Genomic DNA, 22,973 nt, shown 5'->3' on the forward strand with positions numbered 1-22,973 from the left:
TGTTAGAGTTTTGTGTAAAACGCAAATGATAAATGATTAAAAATGGCTGATTTTCCATAATCCCCTTTGTGTCGCGATTCGCGAGAGCGCCGCGACGAGAACAATAGCAAAACAGAAAGTTGTAGATATGATCAATTACTATAGTGTGAAAGTGCGTTTATACGGCCATTTTTACCGTCGCGCACTGTTTCGTTCTCTGCATAATTGTTTTTCTGACAAAATGGTACCAAACCTTCGCTTGGAATTTCCAAATGCTATGCAGAGATGTTTCGTGACTGTTTTTCTAAACATTTTCAATTCATATCAGCACGGTTACGTTGGTTGCGCTTTCTAAGAACGCGACGAGAACATCTGGAAAAGATTCATCGAAAGAGCCGTCCTAGGTAGTTGATTAGATTTTCCAAAAACAAGCATAAAAAATAAAATATTCTAAATTTACGAAATAATTAGTAGGCTTCCATATTTTTTTTAAATATTTAATACATAATAAATAATCGTATCCATACCGAGCGATATTGTTTTAACGCAAGCAGTGTTTGCCTGTAATTGGGTCTCCATCTCTATCCATATATGAATGTGAATTCTCGTCGTAAATAAGATGTAAACCTGTTGGCAAACCTTATGAATAATAAACAAATAAACTCAATATACTAAAAAAGACAAGTATTTCAACCACGATGGTCCAGTGTTGCCTTATTTAATAGCCTCTATGTATATGTGACCAGTCAGGGTAGGACATGGTTCTCACATGAGTCATAGAGCAATTCAACTCAATATTATATAAACGACAGTAAGTACAACATAGACAACGTTAATGTTTTGTAATAGCGGCCTTGTTACCACATATCAAATGCAAATTGATTATGGAAGTAGCTCCAGTCTATTCGTTCGAGGACAGGTCGTCAGCGATGACGGAAAAATGGATTTTGCGACCTTCTCCACCAATGAGATCGTATTATTTTTTCTGCACATTGAATAAAACCGCTCAAGATAGAGCACATTTTGAAAGAGTACAGTTGATCTCACGAGATAATAAATACTGCAGTGATCACCACCTCCCACGTCCTGAAAACAAGTCGATGAAAGATCCTTGAAAGCTGGGCTGTAGAGGAAAGCCAGACATCCAGATGTTGGGTATGGTTTGTGGAGTGCAGTGCGAAAGTGGAATGAAGCGGCAGGAATTAGATCAAACAGGTCTTCGGAACACTCCACGTGATAAATGTTGTACAAGATACACAATGAAGCGACAAGATACGCCAAGTTATCTCGCCCTTCACAGAACACTGGGTCCCCAAAAATTAGAGCAGCTCTGCGTTGCACGCGGTCAAATGGTTCGAGCTGATACACGAGACCAGAGATGAGAGGAAATACGCCACATGTGGCCGGAACTATTCTTTATAGAGCGCTAACGTGTAGGCCAGATTGAAGTATTACCGTGCTCTATTCTAGAGATAAGATTAGTATTCCGATACAAGGCGAGGCATTAAGGTGAGTGTTGTCCAAGAGCGTTGATGCAACAAATATGGATTTTTAGTGGTTCACGCGAAAACTTGAGTCATCTGGGTGTTAAAATGAACAAGGCTCATTCCGCGAACATCTCAAGAGAGCACCCAAGCACAGGTAAAAACCAGCATTGACCGACAATTTCCCAAGAGAGACCTGCTATGTGAGAATCGGACACCTCAAACACACCATTGATAAGCTGAAGAAACAGTGTAGGGGATAGCACACAGCCTTGGAGTACACCAGCGTTGAAGGGCTTCGGGTTCAAACATTATTCGTCGACAGCGACGTGTATGTTTCGCTGAAAGAGGAATCTAGTGGTCCACTAGCAAAGACTCTCGAGAAGCCCGAATTATGGGGAGTTCGAGAGGAGCGCCTTCTGTCATACCAGATCAAAAGACCTTCGCTATATTCCGGCTAACTGCCAAGCCATCTTACTTGCTTTCGATATCCGCCGCCCATATATGTGTTAGGTTAACCAGAAGATCGCTCGCCCATCAACTATATCCAAGGCAGTTCTGTCGATCGTTGGTCAACTGGTAACCCATTAAGTAAACCAAGAGCTTTAAATTATTGATCAAAATTTTGGCAGATTGATACCAAAAACTATTTATTTTCATCTGCAAATTCGAGACAATTACTTAATGAATTTAAAAAACATCTGCAATTCTTCTATAGACTTTAATTTTACGCTAGATCTCACACTACTGCGAGCGCCATATTCTGTTATAAGCCTCTCATTATTAACATTTCAACCTAAAATAGTTTTAGTAATGTTTCCAACATTATCATAATAATTACACAATATTTGTAGCGATTACGTTTAAGCGCTTGTGAATAGTTAAGTGGAGGTAAGTTTGGATCATGTTTGAATAATGAACGCGTAGCCGAACAGTTCCGGCACACTCTCGTGTAAATATGCAGATTGAATTTTGGTAACAGCCAACTTCCATATCAACAAGGGCACAATATGTGCACAAAAATATGCATATATTACTAGTTTATTGGTTGTGAAAACATTTATTTGAGGTAGTTTCTCAGTAACATAGAACAATGTAGTACATTTTTCTACGTTTTGATGTTTCTGACCGTAATCCCATGTAAAATCTTGTATAGATCTAACTTCAGCTATTTTCCAGGTTTACTGATACATACGATACTACCTTATTGTCTTTCGCTCTTGTGATTCCTCTAATTCACCACAGATTAGGCAAGGGCCTCCGACAAGCAGTTGCCATCAGGCAACCCAGCTGCCTCGAATACCCTACTATTCCAACAAAAATGTAAGTGTTGAGCTAAAGTGGAATAAATAAAAATCCAGACTGTTGTCATAACCAATAAGAGATGTAGAGATTTGAAATATAAAAAGATACACAAGAAAAAAAAATATAAGAAAAACTAAAGAGAAGAAAAGGTAAATAAAACTTACATAAGCAAAATCTATTTGTTCTTCTAATAAGATATACAAGGTATGCAAGGCAATATTTTACTAAGGCAAATATAGCAAACCTTTGTCCTATTCTATTTCGGATGTTTGCTCTTACCAAAATTAATCCCTACATAAGCTAAGCCGCGTCCAGGATATTTTTAACAGACCAAAATTCGTCTCCATAAAGTATTTATTACCCACGAAGGACATCGCGCAAATGTCTTAATAAGGCTGAAATCTATAGAACGTACTGAGACTTTGCTCAGACTTTACTTACGCAAAACTAAGCTGAGTGTAAGCTGAACATAATCTTTGTTTCCGATTTAATAGTCATTTAACAGCTGCAATTATGCCGAGCATAAGCTGAGACTGTCCAATGCAAAAGTCAAGTTCGCGTTTTATCACACTCAGCTAAGTTTTACGTATCTATAATAAAGGCATACCTAAAAGGCATTTATTTTCTCAAAATTGATTCCTTTAGAATTCTTTTTGATGTCATTTCTAATATACTAGATACTACCGCTTCGGAAACAAATGGCACTCTGAGAGAGAAGAAGCGGCGCAAGAAACTCTCCTAGCATTCTTTTTTTGCGCTCTTTTCAATATAAATGTACAATATTGTACAGTCATTTCAATCGCTATAAAATAATCGTAATCTAATCCCAGGCTGTCCCATCACTTAGATATTCAGCTGTGGAGTAATAGGATTTACGACCGAGCCATTTTTTTAATAAAACATTTAAATTTACTTATAGATAATGCCTGAACAGTGGCTGGGACTTTATTATAAAAGTGTATACATTTGAGGTATATGACAATAACATAATATGAGGATAGAAAAAAGCGAGAATGAGCGAAGCGTGCACTATGGCAATAATGATATTTCTGCCTACAAATCTCTATAAACGATACGTTGATATTTTGTTACCAAAGGGGTCACCGCTACACTTAAATAACGGTAATAGATACAAAATAGAGAAGCGATTTCACACATAACGTTTTATTACGGCACGCGCCAAGGTGAACGTAAATGAACCTTACGTTAATAACAGCGGTTTGTATTTAAATTCCACGACGAACTCTAACGGGTCTCGCGGATCAACTATGTCACTACGAATCTTATTCTACTCGTTCTTATATGGCGTGAAGAGTGCATATTATCACAGTAGACATATGTCTACTGTGATATTATTAGGTAGATCCTATTGTCAAAGGGAAATCTAGACATCACGAATCTAGAGTTACCTTAGGCATACCGTTTATGCCTTCTTTTCTATTTTCTCAAAATTGATTTCTATATAATTCTTTTTGATGTCATTTCTAATATACTAGAAACTACTACCGCGTCGGAAACAAATGGCGCTTTGAGAGAGAAAAAACGGCGCAAGAAACTCTCGCAGCATTTCTTTTTGTTCTTTTCTTCTGAACCAAATTTACAATATTGTATTGTCATTGCTGTTGCTGTAAAATAATCATAATCTAGTCCCAGCTGTCGAGTTGTAGGATTTACCACAGAGCCATTTTTTAATAAAACGTTTAAATTTATTTATACATAATGCCTGAATAGTGGACTTTATTATACAATTGTTTACATTAGAAAAGGTAATTCTAGAGAATTATAAAGCCTTAACCGATGGAGTTATAGTCGATATTTCTCCATCTTTACATTTGTGAAGTATAACGCTGAGATCTATATAGCGTAAATAGTCTTTGCTCAGACTTTACTTACGTAAAACTTGTCTAACTTTTACGTAAGTCTGAGCAAATTCTAAATACATTCTATAGATCTTAGCCTAAGCCTGCCAACTAAGATATGATACATACAAAATGCAAAGGCAGACACACTACGAATGAACCGATGGGTTCAGTATACCGTGAAGTTTTGACGTCATGTTGACAATTTAAATACACGTCCATGGTCATATCTTGAGAAACACAAAACGTTCTTCTTCACAGACCTTGACCCCGTGTTTCTATCTGACTTATTCTGAGTTAAGCTTTATTAGATCCCAAGTTACATAGGCAATGATATAAGCAAAACATAATAAATATAGTTTACGCAAAATTTTATGGATTTTTGTGGTGTCCCAAAATTCAACAAAAAGCACGAATCAAGGTGTGGACATGTGGACCGTATCGTCCCGGAAACACCGCACAAGGAAGCCACAATCGAAGGCTTTGTGGTATGTGGAAGAAAGTTCCTTAGAAGCCGCATATAAATAACCTCATTACTTATCGAGTACCTATAGTGCTTGTATGAATAGCATGCATGGACCCACGTTACCCACCTCTCAGGCATGCACAACCCATGATGTAACCCATCATGGACAGGCGCGGGGCTGGCGGCGGCACACGCCGGCCGCGAAGCGGAGCCCGAGACACTTCGTCCGCCACAACCACCGATCTATCATGGATACACCCACACTCTACCCCATACAGTTCCCATAGCACACTACTCACAACCACCTCTGTATATCCTGGACACTTATCAGCACACAATTCACTACAAATGACATAAAATTGTTAAAGTTTCTAGATGCTTAGGCCTATGTAGAAAGCTTTCCGCACACCTTCAACTCCTATGTTCTTTAACCGACCCTTTTATGTAGAACTTGTCCCCAAAACATCAGTTATATAACTCCCGCTGGTAGATATTCCACAGATATATAGCACCACAATCATTAATCACAATTATTTTGTCTATGATATGTACAGTATAATTAAAATCTTCTCGTTCGACGCTTTGACCTATTTACAAATATACGTTGCGACTAAACTACAATCACTTATCATTAACTGTTCACTGATAACGTTCTTAAGATTGTGCGTATTGTATGACGTAGTATCTATCGGTACATTGACTTTTTAATTCTATTAGCCGTATTAAAGTCGACGACAAGTGATGACCGCACCGCAGCGACACACAGGCGCACGTTGCAACGGGCGCGATCGCGTGCTAACACCGGCACCGCTGCAGATCGATACCGGCTCATTCGCGCTCAACTACCCCTTCTACGGCTCACATTTCAAGCGTATATAGTACACAAATTAATGTCGTCGCGTTAATTATTAATAATATAGTTTTTATTATTATAGATTCGACACAAAAACACGCAATAATAGTTCCTATGGATGGGATAGATTATGACGTCTATATTTAGCACTATTGTCAGTATAAGAGTAGTTAATAAGGATCAATGCGGGGTGTTATGATAGTTAAGTGAGGTTATGGTGTATTGAAGAGTGCGAGTTGCGTGCGGGTGAGCGCGGGCGCGAGCGAGCCAGCACTGAGCCTCAACCCTCCCTCCCCCGCGCGGCCCCGGCGACCCCGCGCAACCACCCTGAGAACCCGCAACCCCCACCCCCATCTAGACTTAAGACTATATCGACACGAATTGCCGGGACAAGTTTTTAAAGCCGATATATTTAAGTGTAGGGTTGACCATAAAATGTCTTACAGTAGTAGCAGCTAAACGGGCCTCCATTATTTGTATTAAGCCCGCAAGTTCTTTACCATTAAATGGAATCTTTTTTTTTCAGATATTGAATTTAGTTTATCACCAAAAACTGTCAATTCCACAAATTTTCAGATTGATTGAACTCTTTACCCTACAGCAAAAACCACATATTTTCCTTAAGAAAAAGAGACCATAAATTATAGTGTATTTTCTTGCTTCATCTGTTCAAATAAATTATCGCCCCTGCCAAGCAAGAGAAAATATTATGTAAAAGAAACTTCAAGGACGCTATAAAAATCATAGTATTTTCATGAACATATCCAATGTGCGGGTTTCAGCAATGCGGCGGGGATAGCTAAGGGTGAACGGCCTCGTCAGGAAACCGCTAATTCCCGCCACAAGCTGCTTTTCTCCGCTCCATGAGTACGCTTAGCACGATTCTATCTTTTTGCCATTCCAGTCAAGTAAAACATTAGAACTTATGCATATGTATTATTTAAATAGTCATTCTTTTGAATTTCAATATATTAATTATTATTTTACTCTCAAATAAGTGTATAAATATATAAGGACAATTGATTATTTCTCAAATACAGGAACGTCGAATAAGAATTAATTAGAATACGGGCCTCGCGACTTTCGATCATTTATACGTCTAGAAAGACTGCGACAGCTGTGTAAACGTCCGAAAAATTGAGATTGACTGTTAACCTATATTTTGAGCAATGCACGCACACTAACTCAAAGCGACATACAAAAGCGCGAGTGTAAGACGTAGCTTGTCACGCACACTAAAGTAATAAACCTGGCCTGTTTTTATCTGTTGTCAAGCAGCAAGAGGCGCCATCTAGATGTATAAATTATCTAAGCTCATGACTATTGCTGATAAGGTTCATATTATGAACATCACCAGCACCAGCTCATTTTAACAAAATTTTAATTAATGTATTCGAGCCATGAGTCTCGCACCACGAATTTTAAGCGCTGCCGTTTTCGAAAAAATTAAACATTACGCAATGTATTAGAATATTGCGAACATTAGTTTTTTGAAACGGAAAATGGTGTGCGCCATTACGAAACTCAAAAAGGTAGAGGCTTAGTAAGCCTCATGGCTTTTTTGGCACAAACATTTAAATGATTAATATTGATGTTTGTGTCCGAGCCATGGATGTTTATATGTATTAATTAACGTTAAGTATTTAATGTAACAATAACGTGGTCGTCGCTTAACATACGCGTGCTAAACCTGGAAGTTTAACAACAATATAAAAAATAAAATGATAACGCATTTTGGAAAGCAGCATGTTATTAAACATACGTAAAGTCCAAAAATGTCCGTGTTGCGATATTGAAATGGGCTGGCCATGTCGCCCGCAAGCATGGCTCGTGGTGCAAGGCAGTGATAGAATGGAGACCGTGGGGTGAGAAACGCCCGAGAGGAAGACCGCAGATGCGTTGGTACGACAATATCAAAAGACTGGCGGGAACAAAGTGGTTGGAAGCTGCTCAAGACCAGAAAAGATGGAATAAGCTGAAGGAGGTTGAGGCTGAGGACACCTTAGAGGTTGAGAACGGCTAAAGAAGAAGAAGAAAGAAGAAAGTCCGAGAAAAAAACATCACGCTCAAATAGGTAACTACACGAAGGCAACGGATGCCCTGGTATACGAAAGATGGACCAAAAAGGTTACTGCATGGAAGGGACCTCAAGGGGTACGTAAAAGAGGCAGACCCTATGCTAGATGAGAAATGAAATCAGATCAAATCAAAATCACTTTATTCATGTAGATCACGGAAATGACTATTAATTGAATTATTGTATCTACCGCTACTTCGTAAAGGGTTGAGCTAATGAGAAGAAGTAGCAAGAAACTCATTGCCACTCTTTTATATCAAGATTTACATTTCCATCGATTTACAAATCATTTCAGTTACAATATAATATGTAAAATGATGCAACAAACATAATCAAACGTCATATAGTCATTGCCTTACACGAGTAAGTCAAAAAAGTAAATGTAAATTAATACAAAAGTTATTGAGCAGCTTAATACAAGGAAGACGAAAATATTCAGTCAGCTGGTTGAAATTGATTTCATCTTTTATTCTTATTTATTTATTATCTATATATATATAAAAATGAATTGCTGTTCGTTAGTCTCGCTAAAACTCAAGAACGGCTGGACCGATTTGGCTAATTTTAGTTTTGAATTAATTGAAGTCCAGAGAAGGTTTAAAATGTGAATTAATATGAAAATTTTAGGAATTAAATAAAAACAACAATTTTGTTTTTCCTTTGATGTGTCCCCCGTCGTTCAAAAATCATATTGAAAGAATAGTTTAAAATGAATAACTAATTAGAATCTTTGTATCTTTCTAACTTTCTCAGGAGATAAAAAACAAACTTAATTTTAGCTACCTATAGTTGGTAGATTAACTACAGTTGCTAACTATGATGGCAATACAACGTTTGCTGGCTCAGCTAGTATTTAATATATCGTTATCTGGTACAGGTAGTTCATATAGGCTATGGTCACCTAATAAATAATTTGGGGCGAAATAATTTGCGTGAAATGCATGTCATTTATTACTCATGTGGGAAAAACAGTATCTTGGCGTTCGCTGTTGCGGTTGTTAAAGAGCCGTTTGCCCATTTTAAAATAACGCGTGCGGTTTTTCGTAAATGAAACTGTTGTTTGAGCGCGAAAAGTTAACTTGGCACACTCAAATTTAGCTAAAATTGCTAAAATAATTACAAGAAAAAGAAACACAATCGAAACAACCGAATTGAGGTTGACGCGTCTGACAGTTTAATTTAAAAATAGATCTATAAGTTTAGTTACAAGTTTAAAAACGAATATGGAAATAATACATAAATCGTCGCATTTATAATACAAAATAGTATGCTCAATGCAACTTGTGGGACGTTGTTGATTACCCACAATCTACTAACGGCCGTTCTCTATATTCAGTCTATCTCTTACTTGAGATAAAAATCGTAATTATCGTTGACTTTTCTGTCCCAATAAACTTATCGACAGCAACTCACCTTATCCGTACACGCTGCCTGTCAATGGGACGACGTATAGCTTACCAGCGATAGAAGTTTGTATTGAAATTACAATTCACGCGTCCCAATATAAGGCGATAAGAATGACTTATCGGGTATATATACATAGTGACAGTAGAAGGTAGTAATATATCTTTATCTGTAGATGGTATATTGAGAACGGCCGTAATACGAAACGTCATTATTTAATTCAAAATTCAAATTCAAATATTTTTATTCAAAATAGGATGTGAAATCACTTATTTAAAGTCAAAAAATCTACCACCCATTCCAAAATGAATGCCTCAGGCCTGAGAAGAATGGGTGCAACAAACTCAGCGGGCTTTTTTTTCCATCAAAAATATGTTTTACAATTAAAGTAATATTTACAAAGTAACATTGTACAATTAAACTTATTATTTAATAGCCTGAGGGCGGTCGCTCCATTCCCAATCTGTGGTATCATTAAGAAAGTCATTTATGTTATAGTATCCTTTACCACACAAACGTTTTTTAACAATTCTTTTGAATAACGTAATACTTTTGTTCTGAACATTTTCTGGGATTTTATTGTAAAAGCATATACATCGCCCCACAAAAGACTTACTAACTCGACTTAGCCGAGTAGTAGGCATCGTCAGTTTATGTCTGTTCCTGGTGTTAACATTATGGTTATGACAGTTTCTGGCAAATTCACTTATGTGTCTATGAACATACAATACATTATCAAGAATATATTGAGAAGCAACAGTCAAGATGTTAATTTCTTTGAATTTTGCTCTCAATGATTCTCTAGGACCTAGGTTATAAATAGCGCGAATAGCCCTCTTCTGCAGCACAAATATTGTATTAGATAGTAACGTAGTCGGAACATTCTGGAATATTCGAGTGCAACTCAAAATACTCTGGTGCAATATGCTTACCGATACTGTTGTTGTTGTGGTGGTGGTGATGGGCTGCCGCTGCGGCCGCGACCGCCGCCGCTATGGCCGCCGCCTGCTGCTGCGCGTACTGCGAGTTGAACGGACCCTGACCGTGCAGGCTCGGCAACCGGTCACCTCCACTGTGCTCGTGGGACACACGGCTGTCGCGATCATCTCCGTAGCCGGGTGACTCCTCATCTATACACACAACACAATATCACTATAGGGAACCGTAGGGTTTCGAATCATCGCTCAAGATATAACAATATGTACCTACTTTATACTTTTATAATAAAAACAAACCACGTTTAAAAAAACCGACTTCAAAAACTGAAAAGTGTAAGTAAAAATTTAATTTAATACACCTCTTATGCAAACCTTTACCTTTAATATTACTAAAATACTATTATTTGTATGTGGTACGTTTTAGTGTCAGTTAATAATAATCAACCTGAATGAAAACTCAAAAAAAAAGACGTACACAGAAAACAATTATGTCATCCAGGTAGACGAAAATTTTCATATAAATGTTCATAAAATGAAAACTACTGGACCAAACTATGTATAATGTTTATGGAACCAAATGGCATCTATTTCGCATCATATAAAAGAAGAATTACGTAAATCGGTATCTCAGAGTAATCAGTGTATATACATAAAAAAAAATACCGATCGAATTGATAACCTCCTCCTTTTTGAAGTCGGTTAAAAAGAACCGTTTTTAAATTTGCGTGGCGACCATATTGGAATTTAGACCTTAACCTTAGTTTTATTATGGAAGCGGCAATTGTAAAACCTATGCAAGAATTTTAAGTTATGGAATTCACAATCTTTGTTTTTACCATTTGTTGTAACAGCGGAAATGGTAATACACAATCTGATAAATTCCAGCGAACTAACTGTTGCGTATTATATATATAGTGAAAATGGTCTTTGTTTGAGGCTCAATCACGCATAAACCACTGATCGTATCGACATGAAACTACCACTATTCGATGCGAAATTTTCGAATTCAAATTCATGAAATAAATTCATTTCCATTTAAAATTTTCCCAGCGAAGCGGGTGGTTACGGCTAGTATATATATATATATATATATATATATACAAATACAGCCCACTGAAAGACTGAGGAACGGGCTGATAGCGGAGTCTTATTGAACAGGAACCAGGAAACAGGAACCTAAAAACGGAAGATTTAATGGAACAGATTTCTCATCACAGATCAAAAGTGAGTTATTTAACATCTGATAAAAGGGAAGCGGACACAGCCAAAAGTTGAATGAGATAAGCCTACACACAGATCACGGTGGCCGTGTGTTACGCAACTAAAATAGAAAGCATAAATCATGCCAACTGAACAGAAAAACTTCGGTCACTCAGCATAATTCGTTACACAATACAAACCCACTCGTTATAAGAGCAAGTGTCAAATTTAGCAACTTGTTGACGAACCGATTAGAGATTTAAGACCGGTGCTTCCCCGGGGTATAAAAAGAATAGGGAAGACCTGAAGGGTGTCGTAAGGGCATGACTTAGAGCATTTACCAGTGGAAGGCGTCTTTACACAGAATGCCGGCTAGATTATGGGTAAGCAGTAATGTGTAAGCATTATTGTGCTTCGGTCTGAAGGGCGCTGTAGCTAGTGAAATTACTGGACAAATGAGACTTAAGCTCTGGTCAAACTGGGCAAATAACGCGCGGGAGACGCGTTTAAGCGTAATTCGCTCGCTCGCTTAGCCTCTCAAACTGACGCGACTACCCGCATGTCATTTTTGGTTCTTCAGTGGAGAAACATCACGCATTGTGAGATCAAACAATCCCACCGGGCGTCCCGCTCTTGTTTCGCTTCAACTTGAGCGACTGCTCGCGTCAATTTGAACACGCCCATACAAGTTAGCTGACACAACCGGCGCGAGCGGCTTCCGTCCCGAGTCCCGCGAGTTATTCGCCTCAGTTTGAACAGAGCTTTAACATCAAATATCCGAAGGTGACCAGCGCAATTGTAGTGCCGCTTAGAATGTTTGGGTTTTTCAAGAATTCTAAGTGGCACTGCATTGTAATGGGCAGGGCGAATCAATTACCATCAGCTGAACGTACAGCTCGTAGCGTCCCTTATTATTATAAATTACAAAGCGTTCAGAACTCGATGTTTCTACATGAGAACGTTAGTTACCCAGGGAAAGATGAAAGACACGTGAAGCGACCATATAAAATCTACCGCTAGCACTTGTACATTACAGTACAGTACATTGAGTACTTGGACAATGTCAATGAGAGAAAAGATGATTTCTGTATTTCGATATTACTGCGACTAAGAAAAGGGCTTGACACACAAGTAAACATTTTATAGCTAGCACTAAGGGGCACTTGTAAGAAGGCGAAAGTGCCCCCATATTAATAATAACCCCACTACTTATTAAATCTATTTGAACTGCTTTGTCCCTCTCTGTCAATTCGGAACAATAACATAATGACGTATACACAAACTAGGTAATCCCAAAGGAAACGTACTTAAAAATAATAAACTGTACATAATGACGAATGACAAAAAGGGACAATATGACTGGACACCTAAAATAGGTTTGACAAACAGTTGGTGTTATTATGAATAAGATTTGAAAATTTTAGTAGAGTAACGGCCGTTCCCAATATTCAGTCTACCTCTTGCTTGAGATAAAAATCGTAACCATCGTTGACTTTTCTGTGCCAATAAACTTATCGACGGTAACTCACCTTATTCGTACACGCTGCCTGTCAATGGGACGACGTAAAGCTTACCAGCGATAGAGGTTTGTATGGAAATTGCAATTCACGCGGCCCAATATAAGGCGATAAGTATGACTTATCGGGTATACTGGGACAGCTTCAGATTATTGACAGCTAATTACTGACAGTAGAAGGTAGTTATTTATCTCTATCTGTAGATAGTATATTGAGAACGGCCGTAAGAGAATAATAGTAAAGATAAGCAATAATCATGGTGATTAAAGTTTTGCTTTATAATAATAATCTTACTAGATTCCGGCACGGGAGTGATGGGACTCTCTGGCAAAAGTATTCCTTTTTGAACTAATTCTTCTCTATTGGCTCGGACGGATATCTTCCTTTCTAATGCTGCAAAAGACATCATCAATTAAATATTCAATAAAACACATATTACTTATTCTAATTGAATACACAACTAAATACAATTTTCACGATGACTGATTAATGAATCTAAACAATTCACTAACGGATAAATTTAAACTTCTGCAAAATCAATTAAAGTGTTCAATTTTTATACTTTGCAACGATTGTTCCTCTTAAGGAAGGGCGTGTCATCATCATATATTTTTGTGTTTAGGTTACGCGTTGTACAAAAATTTAATAATCTATAAGTACTATAACTTTTAGCTATGGACGGTTAATACCGTAGTATCAATGCATGACAACCTGTAAAGCCGAGTGGTTAGCGATCCTACCTACTAAGCTAGAGGTCCCGGGTTCGAATCCCGGTAGGTGCAAGCATTTATATGATGAATATAGATGTTTGTTTCCGAGTCATGGATGTTTAAATGTATTTATGTATGTTTAAGTAAGTATATTGTATTAAATATATCATTGTCGTGTAACCCATAACACAGGCTATATATGCTTAACTTGGGGCAAGATAATTTGTGTAAAAATTGTGTCAATATTATTATTATTATATTATATTATGCGGTGTTTACCTATAATTAGTTAACAATTAGTAATTATTACATACACTTTTGTTGCTTTTTTATAAGTTTTATTGTCTTAACTGCTGTTAGGCCTTAATCCATATAAATAAATAAATGATTCAAAACAAAAAGCCCTATTGAGGTGGGCACTGAGACTAGGACTATGTACAGCGTACTTACACTTAACTTACATAAAACTAGTGTGATAAAACGCTTAGGACTATGTACAGCGTACTTACACTTAACTTACATAAAACTAGTGTGATAAAACGCTAACTTGACTTTTTACTGAGGTGTCTTTAAGACATTAAGGCATAAAAGGCATTTATTTTCTCAAAATTGATTCCTTTAGAATTCTTTTTGATGTCATTTCTAATAACTACTAGATACTAATACCGCTTCGGAAACAAATGGCGCTCTGAGAGAGAAGAAGCGGCGCAAGAAACTCTCTTAGCTAAGTTCGGCATAATTTCAGCTGTCAAATTACTATAAAAACGATATCAAAGATTACGCTAAGCTTGAACTCGGCAAGTTTTACGTAAGTAAATTCTGAGCAAAGTCTGAGTACGCTCTATGGATCTCAGCTTTAGTAACCATACTTATTCTAGTTCATAAGAATTTTAATGATATTATCCTTAGATCATTTATACGTCTAGGTAGACTACGACAGCTGTGAAAACGTCGAAAAAATATTAATTTAGAACAAGTCTCCATTTTGAGAAATTCACGCACACTAACACAAAGTGTCATACAAATCGCGAGTGTTATACGTAAATTGTCACGCACACTAATCTAATATTCCCGGCCTGTTTTTATCGGTCGTGTAACAGCAAGAGACTCTATCTAAACGCATAAATTATCTAAGATATATATAAAATTCTCGTGTCCCGGTGTTTGTTACCAAACTCCTCACAAACGGCTAAACCAATTTGTTTAAAAATTTGTGTGAATATCGGGTAGGTCTGAGGATCGGCCCACATCTATTTTTCATACCCCTAAATGATAAGGGTCACCCACCCTAAATATTTATTTTTAATTTTTAATTATGAGTCATCATGAGTCGCCCGTGTACGAATAACACCTATTTTTGTATCGCGATTTTAATATTATTCTATTCCATACACAGATACTCAATAGAGTTGCAAGATAGCGATCAAATATAATGATTATTGTAGTACGATAAATTTTATATACGAGTAGCTGACCCGGCAAACGTTGTTTTGCCATATAAAGTATAATTCACGCGATAGTTTTATAAGTAATAAAATATTGCCTATATTATAGCCTGTACATCATTTTGTTCTATTGTCAATCGTTTTGCAGCGCACGCAAAAATAGGTTTTCGATTTTACACCGTGTGTTACAAAATAACAATTTTATTACGGATCCCTAATTTTGAAAAAAAAACATAGCCTATTGCCTTCCTCGATAAATGGACTACCCAACACTGAAAGAATCATTCAAATCGGACCAGTAGTACCAGAGATTAGCGCGTTCAAATAAACAAACAAACACTGCAGCTTTATAATATTAGTATAGATATATTAGGTCTAAGAATCGGTCGTCATCTATTTTTTATACCCCAATTTTTTTTTAATTTTAATTACTTTATAATATGGTGATACAGCGTTTGCTGGGGCAGCTAGTTGTCATATAAAATTAACCTCGTCAATAAAAATAACCACAAATGAAAGTTATTATCACGGCCATGACTTTGTAACCGCGCGTTATTTGTGGTTAAGAAAGCATTGAGTACATCAATCGTCAATCAATTGAATAATTGCCTACCACTGGCCGTTCAATCGGAAATCTTATATTATCATTTAAATTCATATCAACGCAGCTCTTTCCGTTGGATAGGCCCGCATGTCTAACAATTGTATCATTGAAATAAATCAAGAAATTATATTATTACAAAGCATTAGATTAAAGATAGGTCCAACTAGATACCGCAGGCGTAGGCGCAAAGTGCGGTAGCTAATACGAAACCCAAATGGGCGTACTCGAGCCAATCTCGAACAATGTGTGCCGTTGACGTGCAAAAAAACAGTATTTTGTTTATTATGGTACAGAACAACGTCGTCGGCTATTTATGTATCGACTTTTAGGTTCAGTTCAGTTTTCTAATAAAACGTTTAACATAATCGCGAGCGGATCCACAAAGGAGAACTTTGGAAGGGTACAGTCCACCCTCCCATCCAACTGTTATCTGTTACCATGTTGTAACGATGTCATTTTTAAGGTATAGTAGGCCCACAGTTTGCAACTTAAAATATCCGTTATAAACCATAATATATACAGCGGTCTAAGAAACAAGTATTTTATTAGTGCTGATCCTTCCTTTCAAGATACATAATAGCTCTAAGAGTACATATACTTTTATAATTAAGTCCAAGCCACTGTTCTGGAATTATCTATAAATCAATTTAAATGTTTTATTATAAAAATGGCTCTGTCATAAATCCTACTATTCCACAACTGAATATCTAATTGATAGGACAGCCTGGGACTAGATTATGATTATTTAATAGCAATAGCAATGAGAGTATATTTTATTAAAAAGAGCGCAAAGAATAGAAATGACATCAAAAATAATTCTAAAGGAATCAATTTTGAGAAAATAAATGCCTTTTATGTTTAATATATTCTTATAGCATTAGTTTTAGTTTAGTTTCTTAATTATTTCTGCATAGTTTCATCATCATATAGTTGATTGAACTAGTTAGTCGTAGTTGAGATTTGGAATAAACAAAGATTTTTTACCGTAGGTATTTTGTATCGAGCGTAAGGACAAATTTTATGAGTGGGTGATCAATAGAAGTTTGGTAATAAAATAACGGAGCCAGAATAAACTCTATTAACTTTAACACTAGTGCTATATTTATTTAGGTTCATAACGAGGTCCTCCTCCTCGCGTCGGTTTCCTCAGTGCTGAGGGTCGTGATCATCTCGACAGAGTACTTTTTTGCGTATTATTTGCCGCCATCTGCCCCTGTCGGAAGCAGAGTGTAAAGCGTCGTGGACAGTGGTTTCAAGGGCAGTGCGAATCTGATCAATCCATCGCATGGGGCTCCTACCTCTTGGTCTTCTTCCCTCCACCTTCCCTGTTACCATCAGTCTCTACAGGTTGACTTCATCCTTTCTGGCGATGTGGCCGAAGTATTCTAGGACCCTACGCAAGCGGATGGTAGAGAGCCTAGTCACAATGCCCAGCCGTTTCTGATCGTTTTTGATGTCATTTCTAATAACTACTAGATACTACTACCGCTTCGGAAACAAACGGAGCTCTGAGAGAGAAGAAGCGGCGCACGAAACTCTCCCAGCATTCTTTTTTGCGCTCTTTTGAATAAAAATATACAATATTGTACAGTCATTTCTATCGCTATTAAATAAACACAATCTAGTCCCAGGCTGTCCGATCATTTAGATATTCAGCAGCGGAGTAATAGGATTTACGACAGAGCCATTTTTTTATAAAACATTTAAATTTATTTATAGATAATGCCTGAACAGTGGCTGGGACTTTATTATAGAAGTGTATACATTTACCCTTAAAGCGATTATGTATCTTATGAAGCCTACTAGAATACTTCTTTGTCTTAGTTTATTTTTCCGATTTACAATAATTAATAAGGCTGATGCTACACTTGGTATGGTTTTTTATTCAAAATAACAAAAGATTTATGAGTCTTACTCGTTAAAGCATTTCATAAACTAACCGGTTTTGATTTAAGTCAAAAATTTCGACTTGAACCTTGAACTCGAAAGGTTCACTTTATTTTTATGTATTCGTTAACGGAAATTTAAAAAGAAGAAAGAAGAAAAGAATATATATATATATTCTTTGGCAAGCCTAATAGAGCGATCCGATTAAAATATTAAATTATAATTCAATTTCTGATTTTTGTAATTTCTAGCTAATTCGTCTGATTATTTTCTTCAATAAAAAGTAAAGACGTATCGGTATTTTTCGATTGGGTATTGTTATGAAAGTAATCATTTTCTATACTCTATGTATGTGGATCTCTATATATTCATACGTAAAGCGAAAACTACGTTCTACTTTTAAAAAAATTGCGCGAACTGATGAGCGCGTAATTTGATACAAATAAACATTTTTTCTTTCTAACTGCCTTAAAAATAACCTATGTATAAAGTTATACCCGAGAATATGCAAAATGTTTACAAATAGATATTTTGCTTATGATTGGCTTATAAAGTTTCCCGTGTTTATTTTCAAGGCTGCTTGACATTTGGAAAACTTCCGAATTATCATTGTATTGACAGTGTTATCAGCGATATAGTGAACATTTTACATATTCTAATTCTTTATCCTCAGGTATAACTTTATATTTGTACGGCCGTTAAATTTTTTATGGGGAAGAAGTGCATAAACCTAGTTTCTTAGGTATATAAAATGCCTTTTAATTAAATAATAATATAATATATTACATTAATAAAATAAGTATTACACACACTTACACACATACTATAGAGATCTTGGACAAACCCTTATAAAGTACAAACTTACAAATAAAATGAACTATGGTCGAATTTCGACCTCTAAGCGACGACTAGTTAATATCACAGGATATTAAAATGAATATTCGAAGAAAACAAAGGAGAAATATTCGATTTTAAATAATATAATCTTAAATTAAAGGTTCGACATTAAAAGCGAGTATAAATTTATAGCGCTACTTACTTCTAGATGCGGCTTCAAATTTTTCTGATTTCTTTTTCCGTTTCCATTTCCAGGGTTTGAATAGCCTACCGAATGCCGAGAATTTCGACTTGGTTCGTTCAACGGGAGGTGTACGCGCGCCGGAACCCAGACTATTTGTACGAACCGCTGAACCATTCTGCTTCTTGGCTGTAACAAAAGGAAATATTATAAATTTACGACTGCAAGTTTACAGTTCAACAAAAAAACAGTTTAAAGTTAAAACGAGGGCACAAATGCGAGTCGGATTCGCCCTTCGAGGTTCAGAATTTTTTTATGATTTTATTACAAATGTATAGTAATAGATTTTTCCCTTTTTTTTGTAGTATAAGACGAAATATATCTACACATTTTGCAGCATAAACGACCGTATTTTTTTTAACATCAACTTAGAAATTGATTGACAGCTTCAAGAGACTGTAAGCCTGGGTATATCGTTTATATGTCCAGTAATATCAAGCCGGGATAAAGGGTCTCGACAGACAGACTGACGGACAACAAAGTGATCTCATAAGGGTTCCGTATTTTCCTGTTGAGGTACGGAACCCTAAAAACGAGCGAAATGTTTGGAAAATCCGAAAGTGCCCGCCTCATGAGAAGTTACATAATTATGTGCATGCAGCACTGTATACGCGAGAGTAATGAATATTATCAAAAACAATACCCCTAAATAATTATTATACACTAGCTGACCCGACAGACGTTCTGTATATAATAAATAAAATAATATTTTTATATGATTTTGTCAATAATATATCATAACATCAAAAATTACTTCGTTAAATATGCACCCTGCCTGTCGTAATGAAATTGTTTCACAACAGAACTGTCAAACCGTGCGTCCGTGCGAAATTATAATGGACACATCAAAGGAAAAACAAATTTGTTGTTTTCATTTAATTTAGCAGCATTTTCCTATTTATTCACCTTTTAACCTTCTCTGGACTTCCACAAATAATTCAAGACCAAAATTAGCCAAATCGGTCCAGCCGTTCTCGAGTTTTAGTGAGACTAACGAACAGCAATTCATTTATATATTTATAGATTATTACTAAAATAAAATACTAATAAAATTCTAAGGTGCATCTACCTGCTCCGACTCCAGTTTATTATTATAAGAATAATATATTTGTTAGGTCAGTACAAGTTGGTCGCATAAGGATAATAGAAACTGTGAAATACTATAAAAATGTCTGGATAATGGAAATGTCTGATATTCCTCTACAGTTCAGTTTTCAAGGAACTTTCTTCCACATACAACAAAACTGTGAATTGAGCTTATAGGACGATACGACAAGGCTTTCCAAAAGCGCATCCACTTTTCTAAAAGTCCGGCAATACTCGGTTAATTCCTCTGATCACTTAACATCAGGTAACCCTGAACGCTCGTTTGACCTCCTCACACATCTACTTTCTTAAAAAATATATTTACCAAGCCTCTATACTAAGCTATTTCATTTAATATGAAACTTAAAACTAATACGAGTCGTGGCAATTCTAACGGGGTATCTAGGAAATCCTTCAAATTTTATTTGAATGCAATTTTTTCTTAGAAGCAATAAGTAAATGAACCAAATACCTATATACTAGATTTTGATTCAATATTTCTAATAATGAAACCGTTCCTCTTTTATCTTATTGTTAGATTATGTTGCGAAATTGATTGATATATCAAGGGAGCACAAAGCGTGCATAAGTCCTCACAGACAACCTGGAACTAAGAGCGTAACAGCTGCGTCACATTTTTAGATATCTCCTTCAAATTATGTATAACAATATTCTCTCAGTAAATATTAATAAAAAAAAAACACCAAATTGACTTTGAAGAAAAAAAATTAGGAAAACTTTTGACCCTAAAGGCCATCCCTACAACGTCCCGCTCTTCGAGTTTAAAAAATATAATTTGTGTTAATTTTGAGCTCTTCAAGTTCAAAAGTCTGATAAAAGTTTAATCAAACCCTTTTTTATGGTTTTTTAAACCCCAATTACTATTTTATTATTTATAATTTAATTTTATAAAACGTATCAATGAATCAATTCTAAAAGTTATAATGCACATAGTAATATTATGTTTTCAGTGTTTGACGACAATTGACATAGTTTTTAATGTTTCTTGGAGATATTGAGAAGATAAATTTGATTCGATACAGAATTTTAGAAAGTTTTTGAGTTTTAAAATTTTATTTTATGATATCTCTTGAATAAATTTATCAATTTCGACCAAACTGGCAATGATCACCGCAGGTTTTTATATTCTATAAAAGAACTCAGAACATGCATTTGACAGACATTAAATTTCGGAGTAATTTAAAAAAACATTCTGAAAATCATTTCTGATAAAAGTTTAATAAAACACTATTTTTTGAATTTTTATCGGCAATAAGTTTTGAATGAATGAAAACACTTTTTTCGGTTCTCTTTCGTCAACAATACCTAACTCACGAACGAATCAACCGATTTTGACAGCCTTGGTGGCGATCAACGTGGTTTTTTGATGTTTAAGAGCTGATTTGTTTTTGGAATCGTAGCCGAAAAAAGCCGTTTAAAATTCTATAAAAAAACACATATGAGAAAAACATTTTCGTAATTTTTTGAGATTTTTAAAATCTACCGGTCCGAATCGGTCCGAGTTATATAAAATCTTAGTTTGGTCAAGGCTTTTCTAATGGTGGCAACCGCGACGAAATCAATCGAGCCATTCAAAAGTTATAAGTCACACACAAACACAGACGTACGGACACACAGATCGCGGGAATAGTCAGGGAAGCTTCCTAGAAACTTAAAACGTCGAGATCTAATGAAAACTCAATTAAAGTAAAACCCATAACTTCCCCTTTTTTTAGAATTTTCAATTTCCTTAGCGGGAAGTTAAAAATACCATGGCAATAGATAGCAACTGCAATAGAATTATTGCATGGAGGTTATGGGAAGACACACATGCGATCAATTGTACTATAGTACATACGTATAAATATACTGTTATTCAAAAAAATAAATTATCCCGAAATAGAAATACAAGCATATTTATTTACTATAGAGGTGTGATAATAACATAACATATTGCAACAACACTTGGCAAACGTCATGAAGCTACATCAGTTCGTAAAGGGGCTACATGGGGTGAAGAACTGTGAAGAAACTCCCAGCCCATCTTTTAAATGATATAACAACTTAGCCTACTTAATATAATACTATACAATTTTAGATGGCCTGCGCAGAATCAAACAAGAACCATGCAACGTTATCCCCTGCATAATATCATCTACATCCTATTACTATTTTGACGAAGATATACAAATGTTTCGACGCAATCCTAGGCGATAACTAAATTTTATAGGACCTGTGCGGACAAGTAAAAAAATAAGGACTCCGTGTCACCTTATATAACAGTGTAGCACCAAAACAAGCCGATTAACGTGTAAATTAATAGCCACACGCACACACTTACACTACTACAGGCCGATAGGCGGCCATTATGAGAATTGTCATCGTCTGGGACACATCAGTTTGCGTCTCAATAAAATATTCTAAAAATTCCGTCGTGCCTTGTGAAAAATTGTAAAAACGATACGTATTTGTGGCCATATATTATGATTATTTAAGGGAGAAAAAATTGTGTAACTAGTATCCACCATAACCGCACACACACTAGCATAACGGTGCTTCACTTTGTAATATCCCGGCGCGGAGTCCTTCTTTTTTTACTCGTCCGTGAGGACTTGTTTAGCTATTGCTTTGGCTCTGAGTCAAACCGTGAATGCTACTCTACTTGCTACGGTCTAAGAATGATTTTTCGAGCCAGTATAAGTAGCAAAATAGATTAAGAATTTTATCAGATTCTCCGTGAAGGTAATTAGGTACTTTGCAGTTCTCATTCCAATGCTCGACTGTGAACTAAAGGTTGACACTTTCGAAAAAAAAGCTATCTAATAAGAATAATAATCATTGAAATTACTTTACTATTGATTCTACAGTGATATCTGCGATATGTGGTCAAAAACTTGCATACACTTTCTAAAGCAAATTTCTAAATGGCGTCAGCTGGACGTAAACAATGTGAAGTATTCCTAATATTTTTCACGTGGAGGCTGACATTTTGCAGGCAAGATTTGTTCTTCTTAATTTACAAATTAAAAAGAAAAGGTCAGATCATTTTATTTAGCAGTTCAAGTTACACCATCGTTAACG

Source organism: Leptidea sinapis, chromosome 21, assembly GCF_905404315.1.
Source record: "Leptidea sinapis chromosome 21, ilLepSina1.1, whole genome shotgun sequence".
Classification (NCBI taxonomy): Eukaryota; Metazoa; Arthropoda; class Insecta; order Lepidoptera; family Pieridae; genus Leptidea; species Leptidea sinapis.